We start from the raw sequence: 14848 nt of genomic DNA, 5'->3' as shown, positions 1-14848 counted from the left end.
GACCTTTTGAGGCATCTAAAGCACCCAGGTGGGGTTTCCTGTCTCTGCTGTGGGTTTAAAAGAGAAACCCACAGTTTTTCTGCTCAGTCACCTGAGTTTTGAAGTTAAAAAACAAAGGTTTTCTGCCTATAAATGGTATGATCATTTTTTGTTTTAAGTATGCTGTAGTCTCAATTTAAGCCAAAGTGTTAAAATTTGTGTTTTGAAATACTTTAAACATATTGAAAAATATTATCTATAGTTAACTACTCTTAGAATTCATCCATTTCATCTAAATTTTCAGATGTACGGTTAAACTGTTGCTCATGTTTTTTTATTATGGGTTTAATCTCTGCAGAATTTATGATGAGGACTCCCAAGCTTTCTCTTGTACGATTGTTCTCTGTTTCAAAGTTCTCTGTTCCTATCTTTATTATTTCCTTCCTTTATTTGAAGCTTAGCTTTTTAATGAACCTTTCTTCTTTTCTGATATAAATATTCAAGGTTATACATTTCCTTCAAGTACTACTACACTCCATCTCATAAGTTTTGGTATGTAATATATTTATTATAGTTTGCTTCTAAACATGCCTATTTTGATTTCTCTTTGACCCTTGAAATGTTCGGAAGTGGGTTTTCCAATTATTAAGCATAAGTATTTTTCTAGTTTGCCGGTTTCTAATATATTTCATGGTCTCTATGATACCAATCCCTTGAAATTTGTTAAACCTAGTCTTAGATCCTGGCATATACCAATATGAACAAATATTCCATGTATTCTTGAAAAGACTGTTTTATAACTGTTGGATATAATCTATATAAAGTGTTCACTGGATTAACCTCATTAATGGTGTTGATATCTTGGATATCCTTTCTAATTTTTTTGTCAATTTATTCTATTTATTGAGAGTTATGTTTCTGTATTTCTCCTCATAGTTCTGTCAGTTTTTGAGGCCATGTTATTAGGTGTGCAAGTTGAGAATTAAATCCTATAGTATCGTTATGTGGTAACCCTCTATCTCTAATAATGCTTTTTGCCTTAAAGTCTTTTTTGTGTGATACTAATATAACTTACCTTCATTCTTTTGCTTAGTATTTACCTGGTATATCTTTCACAATGCTTTAATTTCAACCTTTTTGTATCCTTTTTTTTTTTTTAACATGTCCCTTATAAAGAGGATATAGCTGGATTTTTAAAAAAATCTAGTTTGAACTTTTTTGTCTTTTAACTGGTGCTTGTTTTCTTTCTCATTCATTATAACTCTTGATAGGCATTGATTAATTTCAGCTATCTTATTTGATGATAATATTTTCCCACCTTTTCTGTTTTGTCTTCTCTTTATTACTTTCTTTTGAATTGTTTGAGTTATTTTTTTTTCCTTATTTCATCCTCCGCCCTGCTGGTAGTTTGGATGTTGTTCACTAATTTTTATTCTTTTAGTGATTACTTATTGAAGTGTAAAATATATACCTTCCAAAAAGCACAATTCATAAGCGTACAGCTCAGTGAGTTTATATGAAGTGAACACACCCCTGTAATATGCACACAGCACCCCAGAAGCCCCCCTCATGCTCCTGTCTGGTCATGAACCTCCCACCCCCAGAGTTAACCACTATCCTGACCTCTGCCACTGTAGGTTAGTTTTGCTTGTTTTTTGATTTTGTGTAAATGGGTTCATACAGTGTACACTCCTTTATGTCTGACTCTCAAAAAACTTTAACATTCAGTTTTAACTTATAATAATTTAAAATTAATCAATATCTTTACTTTCTCCATACAACCAGAACTTTATCTCACGTTAACTCCAATTACATCCCTCTTGACTTATATGCTATTAATGTCATGTATTTTGGATCTCTTGTGTTTAGATTTCATGTATTCTAGTTCTCTCTTTAAAAGAGAAACCTGATACGGCATTGTCATAATTGTTTCAGACAATGTTTGACTTTACCCACGTCGTTCATTTATTCACAAATAATTCCACAAATATTTATAAGTTCCCTCTATATGCCAGGTGTGGTTTTAGCTGCTTGGTATATATAGGCCTCCTTGAGAAAGTAAGGAAGGTAAGGCCAGAATAAAGACTTTAAGGTGGTGAGAGAGCCGTGTGGGATATCCAGGGCAGGAGCATTGCACGCAGAATGCAGCCAGTGAAGAGATGGGAAAGTGCGTGGCATTTTTAAGGTCTAGCAAGGAGGCCATTGTGGCTGGAGCCCAGGAAGTGAAGGGGAGAGTAGAAGAAGATGAGGTCAGAGAGATAATGGGGAACTGACCTCACAGGGCCTTACAGGCTGTTGTAAGACTTTGGCTGCCTCTGAAGGAAATGGAGATCCATTGTAGAGTTGAGCAGAGCAGTTAAAGTTTTACTCAGTCTGCGATGTTGAGACTGGAGTCTGGGAGGCAGGGCAAGAGTAGAACAGGAAAACCAGTTAAAAGGCTTTTGCAGTCATTTAGGTGAGAGGGGATTGTGGCTTGCGAAAGTACTGGGAACTGGTTGTATTCAGACTATCTTCTGCAAGTAGAGCTAGTAGAATTTCCTGATGTGGTGTGTGAAAGAAAGAGTAAAGTCAAAGTATCTCTGGGGTGTTTGACCTGAGCAACTTGAAGGATGGAGTTGCCATTTTTGGGGGGGAAGATCAGAAATTCAGTTTTGGATACGCTGAGAGTGGCTTGTCTAATATACATCCTAGTGGAGATGTGGAGTAGACAGGTAAATGAATACAGAGTTTGGGACAAAAGACTAGTACAGTCATGTGTCGCTTAACAATGGGGATACATTCTGAGAAATGTGTCATGAGGTGATTTCATCATTTTGTAAACATCATGGCGTGTACTTACACAAACCTACGTGGTACACACCTAGCCATATGGTACTAATCTTATGGGACCACCGTCATATATGTGGTTCATCATTGACCAAAACGTTATTATGCAGTGCATGACTGTACCTTTGTCCTAGTACCATACTTTCTTTATTCTTTATTCCTTCTTGCATCTCAATCTTTCCATCTGAGATCACTTTCCTTTTGCCTGAAGTATGTTCTTTAGAATTTCATTTAGTGAGTAAACTATCTTAATTCTTATTTGTCTGAAAATGTCTTTTTTTTTTTGGTGAGGAAGATCGGCCCTCAGCTAGCATCTGCCAATCCTCCTCTTTTTTGCTGAGGAAGACTGGCCCTGGGCTAACATCCGTGCCCATCTTCCTCCACCTCATATGGGATGCCGCCACAGCATGGCTTGCCAAGCAGTGCACTGGTGTGCGCCCAGGACCTGAACCGGCGAACCCCGGGCTGCCGCAGCAGAGTGCGCGCACTTAACCACTTGTGCCACCAGGCCAGCCCCTGAAAGTGTCTTTTCATCGCCCTCATTTTCAAAATATGGTTTTTCTAGACCAACAGTTATTTTCCCTCAGCATACTGACTTGTGGTTCCCGTTGTTGCAGTGGAGAAGCCAGATAATTCTCACTCTGTCACTCTTTTGAAGGTAATCTGTCTTTCCTCTCTGGCTCTTCTAAGATTTTCGTTGTCTATTTGATGTTCTGTAGTTTCTCTGTGATGACTCTTAAGTGTGAATTTCTTTTTGTTTATCCTGCTTGGTATTTTTGGAACATCTTAAAATTTGTGGCTTGGTATCTTGTTCACTAGTCTTGAAAAGTTTAAGCCATTATCTCTTCAAATATTTACTTCTACCCTATTCTCTCTCTTTTTTCTGAAACTCCAGTTACATATTTGTTCGACCTTCTGATTCTAGCCTCTTATCTCTTAACCTCTTTTTCTCTTTGTCTGGCATTCTGAATATCTTCGGATTTATTGTTCTTCAATTCTATTTTCTCTTTAGCAGCTATAAATTCTGAGGTTAAACCTGTTTACTGAATTATTAAATCATATTTTTCATTCTAGAAATTTCCATTGGCACTTCTAATGCTACTTGGTCATTTTTAAAGTCTCTTGCTCTCTCCTTATATGTACACTCTCTTATTTCTTTAAACACATTAAATATTCTTCTAGTCTATGTCTGTATTTGATAATTCCAGGACCCAAAGACTGTCTGATTCTGCTCTTCGTTGTTTCTGTGAGCTCTTGTTCACAATGCCTTGTTTCTTTGTGTGTGTTATGATTTTGACTGTGAGATCAATTCTTGGATCTTTAGCTTTAGGGATTCTTTGAGGTTTGGGGTGAAAAGTGAGTTCTTCTAGAGAGATTTAACATTTATTTGCTTCTGGAAAGTACCAGAGGCCACTACAATTTAAATTAAATTCTTAGGTTGAGGTTTTGTTTGTACTACAAAGTAGTGTGAATTCTGGTTGCAAATATATGTGAGGGCTAGTCATGGATACGAATTTTCAAGGGAGATTTGTCTTCTCCCCTGTCTATTGCTGTGGTAACAAATTACTCAAAAACTTAGTAGGTTAAAACAACAAATGTTTATTATCTAACGTAGTTTCTAAGAGTAAAGAATTTAGAGATGGCTTAGCTGGATGTTCTAGCTCATGAACTCTCCTGATGTTGTAGTCAAGTGGTTGGCCAAGCTGCAGACTCTTGAAGACTTGACTGGGGCTGAAGGATTCATTTCTAAAAGCCCTCACAAGGCTGTTGGCAGGTTGCTTTGGTTCCTTGACATGTGGGACTCTCCATAAGGCTGCTCACAGGATGGCTTTCCCCGTAGTGAAGGATCCATGAGACAGAGAGTACCTGCAAGGTGGAAACTGCAATCTTTTTTTTTTTTTTAGGAAGATTAGCCCTGAGCTAACATCTATTGCCAATCCTCCTCTTTTTTGCTGAGGAAGATTCGCCTTGGGTTAACATCTGTGCCCATCTTCCTCTACTTTATATGGGATGCTGCCACAGCATGGCTTGATAAGCAGTGTGTAGGTCCGTGCCCAGGATCCAAACCTGCGAACCCCCGGCCACCTAAGTGGAGTGCGTGAATTTAACTACTATGCCACCAGGCTGGCCTCAGAAGCTGCAATCTTTTTATTACCTAAACTCAGAAATGACATCCCATCACTTTTGGTATATTCTTTTCACTGAAAACAAGTTACTAAGTCCAGGCCCTACTAACAGGAATTAGGTTCCACTGATTGAGGGGAAGAGTTTCAGAGAATTTGCAGGCGTATTGTTAAAACCACCACATCCCCCTACACTCAGGGCCAACTTTGTGACAGGCAACACTAATTGTAATCATAGGTAGGGCTTGGTTATGCTGCTAACCAAACGTTAATTGAAATCATAGGTAGGTTCATTTATTTCCTTTTTTGGTTTTTGATTTTTAGAGACTGCTTTTTTTCTTTTTTGATTTAATTTTGTTTAATTATATAAAATTACAAAGTATCAGTATCTTTAGATGTTTGCTCTGTGGCTGTTAACGATTTCCAAGAGAGAGGTCTTCCAATCTCCTGCCTGGAGTAGGGGACTGGCTGCCAGCGTTCTGGGCTCTGAGGCAGAGTAGGGGGCAGGGGTGGTAGTTACCGTTCACTATCTACGTGATCACATTCCCCCTTTTTGATATGGTATACATGTCCTCAACTGTGCAGGTTAACACTGGACCCAAAGACTGTTTTCCCCTCTCCAGAGAATAAATCTCTAATCTTTTGCACAGGTGGGAAAGGACATTACATAGAACAGTGTTTCTCAAACACCAGAGCATCAGAATCACCTCGGAACTTGATGGAAGTGCAGATTCTACTAAATCAAAAGCTCTGTGGGTAGGGCCAGCAGTCTGAGATTTTACGGACCCCTAGATAATTCTCGTATGCACTACAGTTTGAGAACTCTTGGCTTGGAGTAGGGGAAGAAATCTGAGGATCAAGCTGCTTTACAAATAGCTTTCACCCAATCCTTCTTATTTCAGCACTTGTACCTTCCAGTTCCAAAAGTATCTGGTGCTGCCAATTTTGAGCCTTTTGGTAATTCTGCAGTCAAATTGAATTGGTTCTTAGTTTTCTCCCATTCTGGATTAGGATTTGGCTTTCTTACTACTTACTCATTTGCTATTCATTTGTCCATTTTCCCAAATTTCATTATTATTGTCTCCTTTCCTCTTCTTCAGTTCTGTGTATTTATGTCTTAAACAAAAATCTATTTACTGGGATTTTATTGGTATATGGGGAAAGAATGAAATTAGATGTGTATGTTTAGTGTGCCTTCTTAATCTAGATGATCTCATTCCCTTTAATGGCTACCTGCTATTATACTATTTAGATTTACTGCCATTTACTTGATCAGTTTCTAATTGATGGGCACTTAGATTATTTTCAACTTTTAAATGACGTCTCCTGCACCAGTTCAAGGATAGCTACAGGAAATTTTCTTGAAATGGAATTGGTGGGTCAAGGTTGTTTGCATCTGACATTTTGGTAGATATTACCCTTCTATGAAATTACATAACTTGAGTATTATTTCCCCTCACTTTTACTAATACTATGAATTATCAGACTTTTTGACCTTTCCATTTGATATGTAAAAAGGATAGTTTTAAAAGAAAACACTGCATTTCTTTAGTGATGAGTACTAGAGTTGTACATCCTTTCATGTACGAATTGTCCGTTCTGTTTTTTTTTCCTATGAACTACTTGTTCAGGTTTTTTCACAGTTTTTCTTTTGGGCTATTTGTCTTTTTTATAATTTGCAAGAGTTCTATTGTGGCATTTTTCATAGCCTTGGGGGTTCTTTATTATTTTTTCTATAAAAAACAATCTTGAATTTTTATGTAGTCAAATGTATTACTTCTATCCTTTATGACTGCTTCCCCTCACCAGTAGTATAAATAAATTCCCTTAGAGTGCTTAAATTTTTTTGATTTCATATTTTACATTTAAATGTTGATGTAGATGGAACTTTTGCTGGTGGTGGTGGTGGTGGTGATTTGTGTCTTACATGACTAGCCAGTTATCCCAACACCTTTCATTGACTAAGCCATTATTTTGTCACTGATTTGATGTGCCCATTGTATCACCTACTTAATTTCCATAAGTATTTGGGTCTATTTTTGAACTCTTCCTTTTATGTTATTTTTTTTCTCCTTTACCAATGCCAAACTGTTTTAATTGTTACCTTTACTATGTTTTACTATCTGGTAGGACTAGTCTTTCATCTTTAGTCTTTCAGAATTTCCCTGGCTATTCCTGCAAGTTTACTTTTCCACATAAACTTTGGTATTATTTTATCAACTTCAAAACTAAACAAAAACCCAAGATACCTGTTGATATTTTGATTAGTTTTGTATTAACTTTATACATCAAAGTAGGAGTGATATTTACAGTATTGAGTCTTAGCCAAGAAAATGCTTTTCCATGTATTGAAGTCTTCTCTGATGTCCCTCTTGTTTTAAAGTTTTCTTAAAATAGTCCCTGTCCATTTCGTAATATGTTTATTCCCAAATATCCTATGTTTTTTAATATCTTTGTAAAAAGAATATTTTATTTCTTGAGTTTTTATGAGATATATTTGTCTCTAAAATATGAAATACTTAAAAAGTTTTAAATATATAAAATAATGTTGCAGACACCCAGTACCTAGATTTAACACAGGTTATTATGAAATCTTTTTTTTCTGATTTTTTAAGAAAATAATGCATTACAGATAAAGCTAGAGCTTCATTCCCTGTTTCTCCCCCTCCCTCCTCAGTTAATTCCTCTCCTGGAGTGGAGTTTGTCATTCACATACATTTTTGTGCTTTTACCACAAATGCATGCATCCACATACAATATATTTAGTTATTTTTGTCTCTTTTGAATTGTACGTGAATATTACATTGTACTTATCCTTTTAAATTACTGACTGATTTGTTTGGTTTGATTATAATGCCTATGGACTTATTTCTTTGATAATCTCTTGCTTCCTTGCACAAACCACTTCAGATTTATATATTTATTTTTAAACAGATTTATTTATATATAATTCACATACCATACAATTCACCTATTTAAAGTACACAATTCAGTGTTTTTTTGTATATTACATTATTAATTTTTTAAATTGTGATAAAATATATATAACATAAAATTTGCCATTTTAACCATTTTTAAGTGTACAATTCAGTGGCGTTAATTACATTCATAATGTTGTGTAACCATCACCACTATCTATTTCCAAAATCTTTTCATCACCCCAGACAGAAACTTTGTAACTATTAAGCAATAACTCTGCATTCCCCCCCTCCTCTCAGCCTTCGGTAACCTCTAGTTTACTTTCTCTCTTTATGAATTTACCTATTCTAACTATTTCACATAAGTGGAACCAGGCAATATTTTCCTTTTGTGTCTGACTTATTTCACTTAGCATTAATGTGTTCAATGTTCATCCATGTTATAACATGTATCAGAATTTCATTTCTTTTTATGGTGGAATAATATTCCATTGTATGTATATACCACATTTTGTTTATCTATTCATCTCAGTCGTCTGTTGATGGACACTTAAGTTGTTTCTATCTTTTGGCTATTTTGAATAATGCTGCATTGAACATTGGGGCACAAGTATCTGTTCAAGTCCCTGCTTTCAATTCCTTTGGGTGTATACCTAGCAGTGGTGTTGCTCGCAGGTTTACTTTTAGGACAGTTTTCTTTCGGAAATAGTGAGCTTTTCTATGCCTTGTATATATTAAAAAAATCCAAATCAGATTTTAAAACAGATATTTACATGTACTTTTTTTGCATACAGCATCATCTTATATTTGGCCTCATTGTAACCTCACGTTTTTATTTTCCTATAGTTCTAGCTACTTCTTTCTGCCCCCGCTACCTCCCCTGTAATACTTCACACTTTTCTTGACCTTCCCTGGCTCTTGTCTTTCACCATTACCCTCCATTTCCCTCTGTGCTGTTGTTCAAGGGTCCCTGCTCCACACACCACCTGGCCCGGGCCATTCTGACTGGCACACTCTGGCACCGGAACCAGGCAGGGGAATCGTAGACTGCAGTGTGGACTGACTGGAACAGGGATTTGTACTTCCAATCTCAATTGGACCTTGGACTATCTCCATTTCTCTTTATGCAGCCTGATCTCTTCTCACTGTCTAGTGTAAACCATCACCACTATACTTTCTCCTTAATATACAGTGACGTTATCTCCTACTTCCCTGAGAACATTAGTGCTATTGAATATGCTGTGTTAAGGAGCTTGAAAAAAGTGATAGAGTCAGATATGCGTTTCAGACAAGGTATTGGGTGAGGCAACAAAAAAGAAAGTGTATTTAAATGAGTAACAAAAATCATTACAAATTACAAAAATTTAAAAGATTAAAATAACCACAAACATCACAAAACTTAAAAACAGATTTTGGATTTATTAACTGTTTAAAACACCTCTGCTATCCTTCTTTCCTTACTTTCTTTTGGCCACACTGTTTTATTGCCTCTTCAGGTGACAAAAATGTAACCTTTTTCTCTAGAGAAAATGGAAATCTTCTCTTTAGCATGGCTGATTGAAATTTGTTTTTTAATATTGGTAGTTTAGAAAAACAGAAAAGCTTCACATTTTGTGACTGATAGTATTATATAAATATTTAGTGTTGTTATTAAAATTGGGGAAATCTCTTTCAAGTTCTTTCATATATGAGCTGTAATATTTGGAAGAAATTTCTACAGACAGGTTCTGGCCCTATACATTTCAAACCTTGTTTCTCCTCCACAACCCACATACTTCCGGGGCTGGGCATGATCATGTTGCAAGTGAGTCAGCATATTCGGTGTTAGGAATAATCTATTAGCAATAATTTACCTGCTCATGGAAGTGACAGTGAACCATGTAAATATATTCTACACCCAAATTAAGTAAATCTCCACCTGAACTCTCCTTTTGTTGAATCCCAAAGATGCCTATAGCCACTCTAAAGCCTCCTGATGTAAGAGGATGTGTGACACAGGGAGACTGGAGAAGAAAGAGACAAGAGTCTTAGCCTGTCCTGGTTAAATTATTTTACTTGGCAAATTTTACAATAACCTATGACCATATGAACACACTGCTAGGACCATCCCTTGGGACATTTCTGGATGCAGAAGATGAGTTACAAGCCTGCAGCAGTAACCTAGGAATGAGATGATGGCAGGGGCAGCAGGGAGTGGAGACGAAACAATATTTGAAGAATATTTAGGAGGTAAAACTGGTAGGATTTGGCGATTGACTGAATGCACGTGTGGCGAAGAATGAAGAGTCATTGGTTTGTCCAGGTTATAACCTTGGTTGGATAACTGGGTGGGTATGGTGGTCAGCAACTAAGATAGAGGATTGCAGAGAAGGCACAGCCTGGGAAGAGGGAGGGGGAAGCAAGTTCACTTCTGGGCTTTTTCAGCTCAAGATGCCTCTGGGGACATCCAGGTGGAGGTGTCTGTCCAGCAAGCACCTTACTTTAAAGAGTGAGAAGCTCCAGGAAGAAGTCATTAGGACAGGCACACAGATTCTGGGGTCATCAGTGGAAGTGGAGGCTGAAGTCCAGGGGAAGTTGAGATTGCACATGCAAAGCTGAATGAGGAGAGCAGTGGGCCAAGCAAAAGACAAACCCAGGGGATCCCAAGCATTTAACCAGTAGGCACAGTAAGGACAGAGAAGGAGAACGAAGGAGACAAAGTCTTCAGGAATTAATGTAATTCAATAGCTTATGATAGATTGCAGTTTAACATGTGGGCATCTTTTCCCCCTTCACTTTTTTGATATTTTACGTTTGGAAGAGAGAAATGGACTACTTTAAAAGTGGACTCTTTCTTATGAGACTTTGTAGATGTTCAGTTAGTTGGTTTGTTAAATGATATTCAAAATATTTTCTTGCATTGAAGAAAAGAGATGGGATCATAAATACCCCCATGTGTAGTTCTTTCTGCCTCTTTTCTTCACCAAAGGCTTAAAAAGTGGAATGGGTCTCTTCTCTAATCCATTTCAAGAGTAAATTGGGTGGTGCGGGACAATATCTTTTACTGACATGGACTTCCAGGGATGATAATTTCCCATCAGGCTACATAAGCCTGTGCTCAGTGGTGAAGGCTCCAGGCAGCCCTTTGCATGTGACTCTTCATGGCATGACAAAGCTCATGACATTTGCATTTTCTAAGGTACTCTCTTTGGTGTGGGTAAAACTCAACCAGACATGGTTAACACTTTGACCTCGAGGATGAACTGTAAGACTGTAGGGCAGCGCCCTCCTCCTCCCTACTGATTCCTGAGAGGGGCAGTGGTAAGTTTGTTTTTGTATGCTTTTGAATGGATTTAAGATCCATTTTTTAAAAGTTTTGTTCCAGTTCTTCATGGGGATTCCATCAAAGATAAGGCGCCATCTGGCTTTCAGAGATGGGTCATTCTGCAGAAATTAATTAAGTTATAGTTGAGGACCTTGATAATTGGAGTGGATCTTGGGATTCCCTGAGGTGGTCATTGGGGCTGGGCAAGGTACTGGAGATGTGAGAATGGCCACAGTGATTTTCAGTACTTCAAAAACTTAATGAAGTTTGAAACTTGACCCAGAACCAGTCTACACTGGCTGATTGATTGTCCTTCTTGATTGCCGGCTGGAATGACGTTAGCTCAGTGGGTGACACAAGCTGTCTCTTGCTGATCCGTGGTGCTGGTGGAAACACAGTGTTTTATGTCTGATAACTAAAGATGACAAAGTGAATATTAGATAACAAATGTTAGATAGTCTTTTAAAGCATCGTCTGCACTCTTGTGGCACTAGTCTTTTCGTTTCCTAAATACTTGGCTTTTCTAGTCTATTTTCCAGAGTGATTTCTCTAAAACACTGATCTGATCAGGATGCCTTCCATGACTTGGCCCCCTGTTTTCCTCAAGCCTCATCTTTCAATTCTCCCCTTCTTGTATGTGACTCGCTGGCCTTAAAATGAAGGTACATAAAATTCCGTGAATGGGACAGTGCTGTTTATACCTCCTCTGCTTGTTCTGTTCCCTCTGCCTTTATCCATCAGGAAATAAGGACACACCTCAGTTACCTTCTCTAGGGAGTCATCTTTGATCCGTCTCTCTGCAGAGTTAGTCACACTTTGTTTTCTGTCACCACAGAAATACACTTCTCATAGTGTGTTAATATAACTTGTTTTCACACATATCTCACTCTCTGGACTAGGAGCTCTTTATGTCCCCAGTACCAAACATAGGACCTGGCACAAAGTACTTTCTTAAAAGAGTTTGTTAGATGAATGAACAAAAACATTAGGGATCTTGGGGAAAGAAAAGTTGGTCACTATTGAATCTATTGGATTCCATTGGGAAAAGAGCAGCTTCTTTGAATTTATCCAGCTAAATAAGTAGGATAAGAAGCAATATTTGTGATTGGTCTGAGCACTGATTAAAGTACAAATTATTATGAAGAAATAAAGGTTCAGAAATATAGTGTTTTGGTATATTCAGCTATTTCTTTTCTGAAACATTAATTAGTTGGATAGAAGAATAGGATTTTGCTATATGATAATCGATGAAAAAATCACTAAAATTCTTAAAAAGAAAAGACAGAAGATTGTGGCAAGTGGGATAGACAGATGGAGGCTTAATATCGATATTATAATGAACTCATACCACTGATTAAAAAATCAAGATCCAGGGGCAGGCCCTGTGGCCTACTGGTTAAGTTTGGCACGTTCCACTTTGGCGGCCTGGGTTCAGATTCTGGGCGCGGACCTACACCACTCATCGGCAGCCATGCTGTGGCGGCAACCCACATAGAAAATAGAGGAAGATTGGCACAGATGTTAGCTCAGGGCAAATCTTCCTCAAGCAAAAAGAGGAAGATTGACAACAGTTGTTAGCTCAGGACGAGTCTTCCTCAGGGAAAAGAAAAAAAAAATCAAGATCCAAGTAGATAATTGGGAAAGATATAAAAAAACTATAGACATTTCGTGAAAACTTAGGTAGACACTATGTTAAGAATCATATAAAATGCTCATATCATTTGATCTAGTAACCCCTCACTTGGGGCTTTATTAAAAAAAATTTTTTTAAACAAGCATAATGCTATAGACATGAAGTTGTTCATTGCAACATTATGTAATATCAAAGATGGGAAATAATTCAACTCCTAATATTGAAAGGATGGTTATGTAAATTCTATCTTATCCATTTGAATATAATATGCAATAAATAAAATTATTGTCAATATTTGGTCATGCCAAAAGTGCTTTTGGTAAGTGGCAGTAGCAAATTACACAATTATCTCTTATCTTTATATTATACGTGTGCCCAAGGGGAGGGTCTAGGAGGAAAACCGGAAGAGAGAAGGTTTTGTGGGGTGTTTTTGTTTTTGGAATTATGGGTGAAGACACTTTCTATTCTGTTACTGTTGCAACGGTAAACAAGGCAAGATGGAGCGGTAGGAACAAGACTAGACTTGGAGTCAAAATCCCAGCTCCCTCCCTTGTCCTCTTTATAATCTCGAGCAGGTTCCTCAGACTCATCTCTAAAAAAGAAATATAATCACTAGCTTTGAGGGCTGCTGTGAGTAGTAAATGAGAGGACAAAACTGGCACATAAGCGCTCCCTCCAAGTTAGCTGAATGTAGTTTGAGTAAAGATGTCCGTGCAATGACTTTTTCTTCCAATGCGGTAGAAGAGATTGCAGTCCTAGTTACATTGGAATCCACTGTGACTTTAGGGGTTAGATGTGACGTGGTCGCTACTATGTACAGGGGAATAGAGGACCTCAGAAAATGAATCATACTGCTTTTAGACCCCCTGTATGGATTTGGTTTTTTTGCTTTTATTGGCCAGAATGTTGCGTAGATGAGGATGAGAGTTAAACGGCCAAAGGAGAAGGAATGTGTTCTAGACTTCAGGGAAAGCTGGAAGAGAGATCTTACATCTTGCTCTAAGATCAATGGTAACTCTTTGGCCTCGCATTCATTTTAATGTGACTCATGAAGATCATTTTAATATGATCCTCTGAAAATTCACAGAAATATAAATTTATAGAATATTAGAAATACAAAGAACTTCCAGGTCAGGATGGCTGACTGACCACATATTTATCTCTTCTCCCTTCCAAAATGTTACTAAATGATAAAAAAGGAATTTTTTAAAAAAATGAAGCCAACAAGAGAGGAGCTGTCCATACACAAAAGATTGCAAAAGATTTCTAGGAAACAAAAATAGGTGGAGGAGTGGTGACTGAGGAGGTAGGATGAGGGAATCTAGGTCCGCAGTGTGTGTGGAAGGGGGTTTTAGGAACAGGGAACAGGGAGTAGGTTGGTCCCCCAGGACCCTGGAGAGAGCCAGCCCTAATGGCCTAGTGGTTAAAGTGCCGCACGCTCCACTTCGGCGGCCGGACCAGTTTCCAAATGTGGAACCACACCACTCATCTGTCAGTAGCCATGCTGTGGCAGCAGCTCACATAGAAGAACTAGAAGGAGTTACAACTAGAATATACAACTATGTACTGGGGCTTTGGGGAGGAAAAAGAAAGAGAGAGGAAGGTTGGCAACAGATGTTAGCTCAGGGCAATCTTTCCCAGCAAAACAAAACAAAACAAAAAACTCTGGAGAGCCAGGGTCCTGGAAATGCAGGTGTGACCAAGGATGGAAATGAAATGGAGCTGAAAATGGGAAGACTAATTAAACTCTATTTCCTGTCAGGTCCTCTACTCTTTCACCCTACATTCAAATAAACTGTCCATCAGGAAAGCGTCTTTCTACCAGTCAGAAAATCAAAATTGTTTTTCTTTAAAAAAATAAAGAGTGCACAGCCCCAGAGCAAAGACCCTACATATTATGTCTGACTCCCTCCCAAATCACATTAAAACAAAGCTCCGCACTGGACAAGCCTTGCTCCTGTACACAGAGCAGGACTGGCATAGAGTGGATGATTATGCAAATACTGATGCATTCATTTGCATTACCATTAAATATGAATGGACAGCCAAGGATGGCCAGTCATTT

The 14848-nt window shown here is 37.9% G+C and overlaps 1 protein-coding gene across 3 annotated transcripts in view; it reads left to right on the top strand.

Annotated features, from left to right (window-relative positions):
• The window catches only part of GLB1 (galactosidase beta 1), a 95176-nt gene that overhangs the window by 49736 nt on the left and 30592 nt on the right, over window positions 1-14848 (top strand). The gene's annotated exons all lie outside the window — the stretch shown is intronic.

Source organism: Ceratotherium simum, chromosome 5, assembly GCF_057802395.1.
Source record: "Ceratotherium simum simum isolate JZ-2026a chromosome 5, ASM5780239v1, whole genome shotgun sequence".
In the NCBI taxonomy this organism is placed as follows: domain Eukaryota; kingdom Metazoa; phylum Chordata; class Mammalia; order Perissodactyla; family Rhinocerotidae; genus Ceratotherium; species Ceratotherium simum.
Note: the sequence above shows the minus strand (reverse complement) of the source record. Positions and strands in the feature narration are given on the sequence as shown.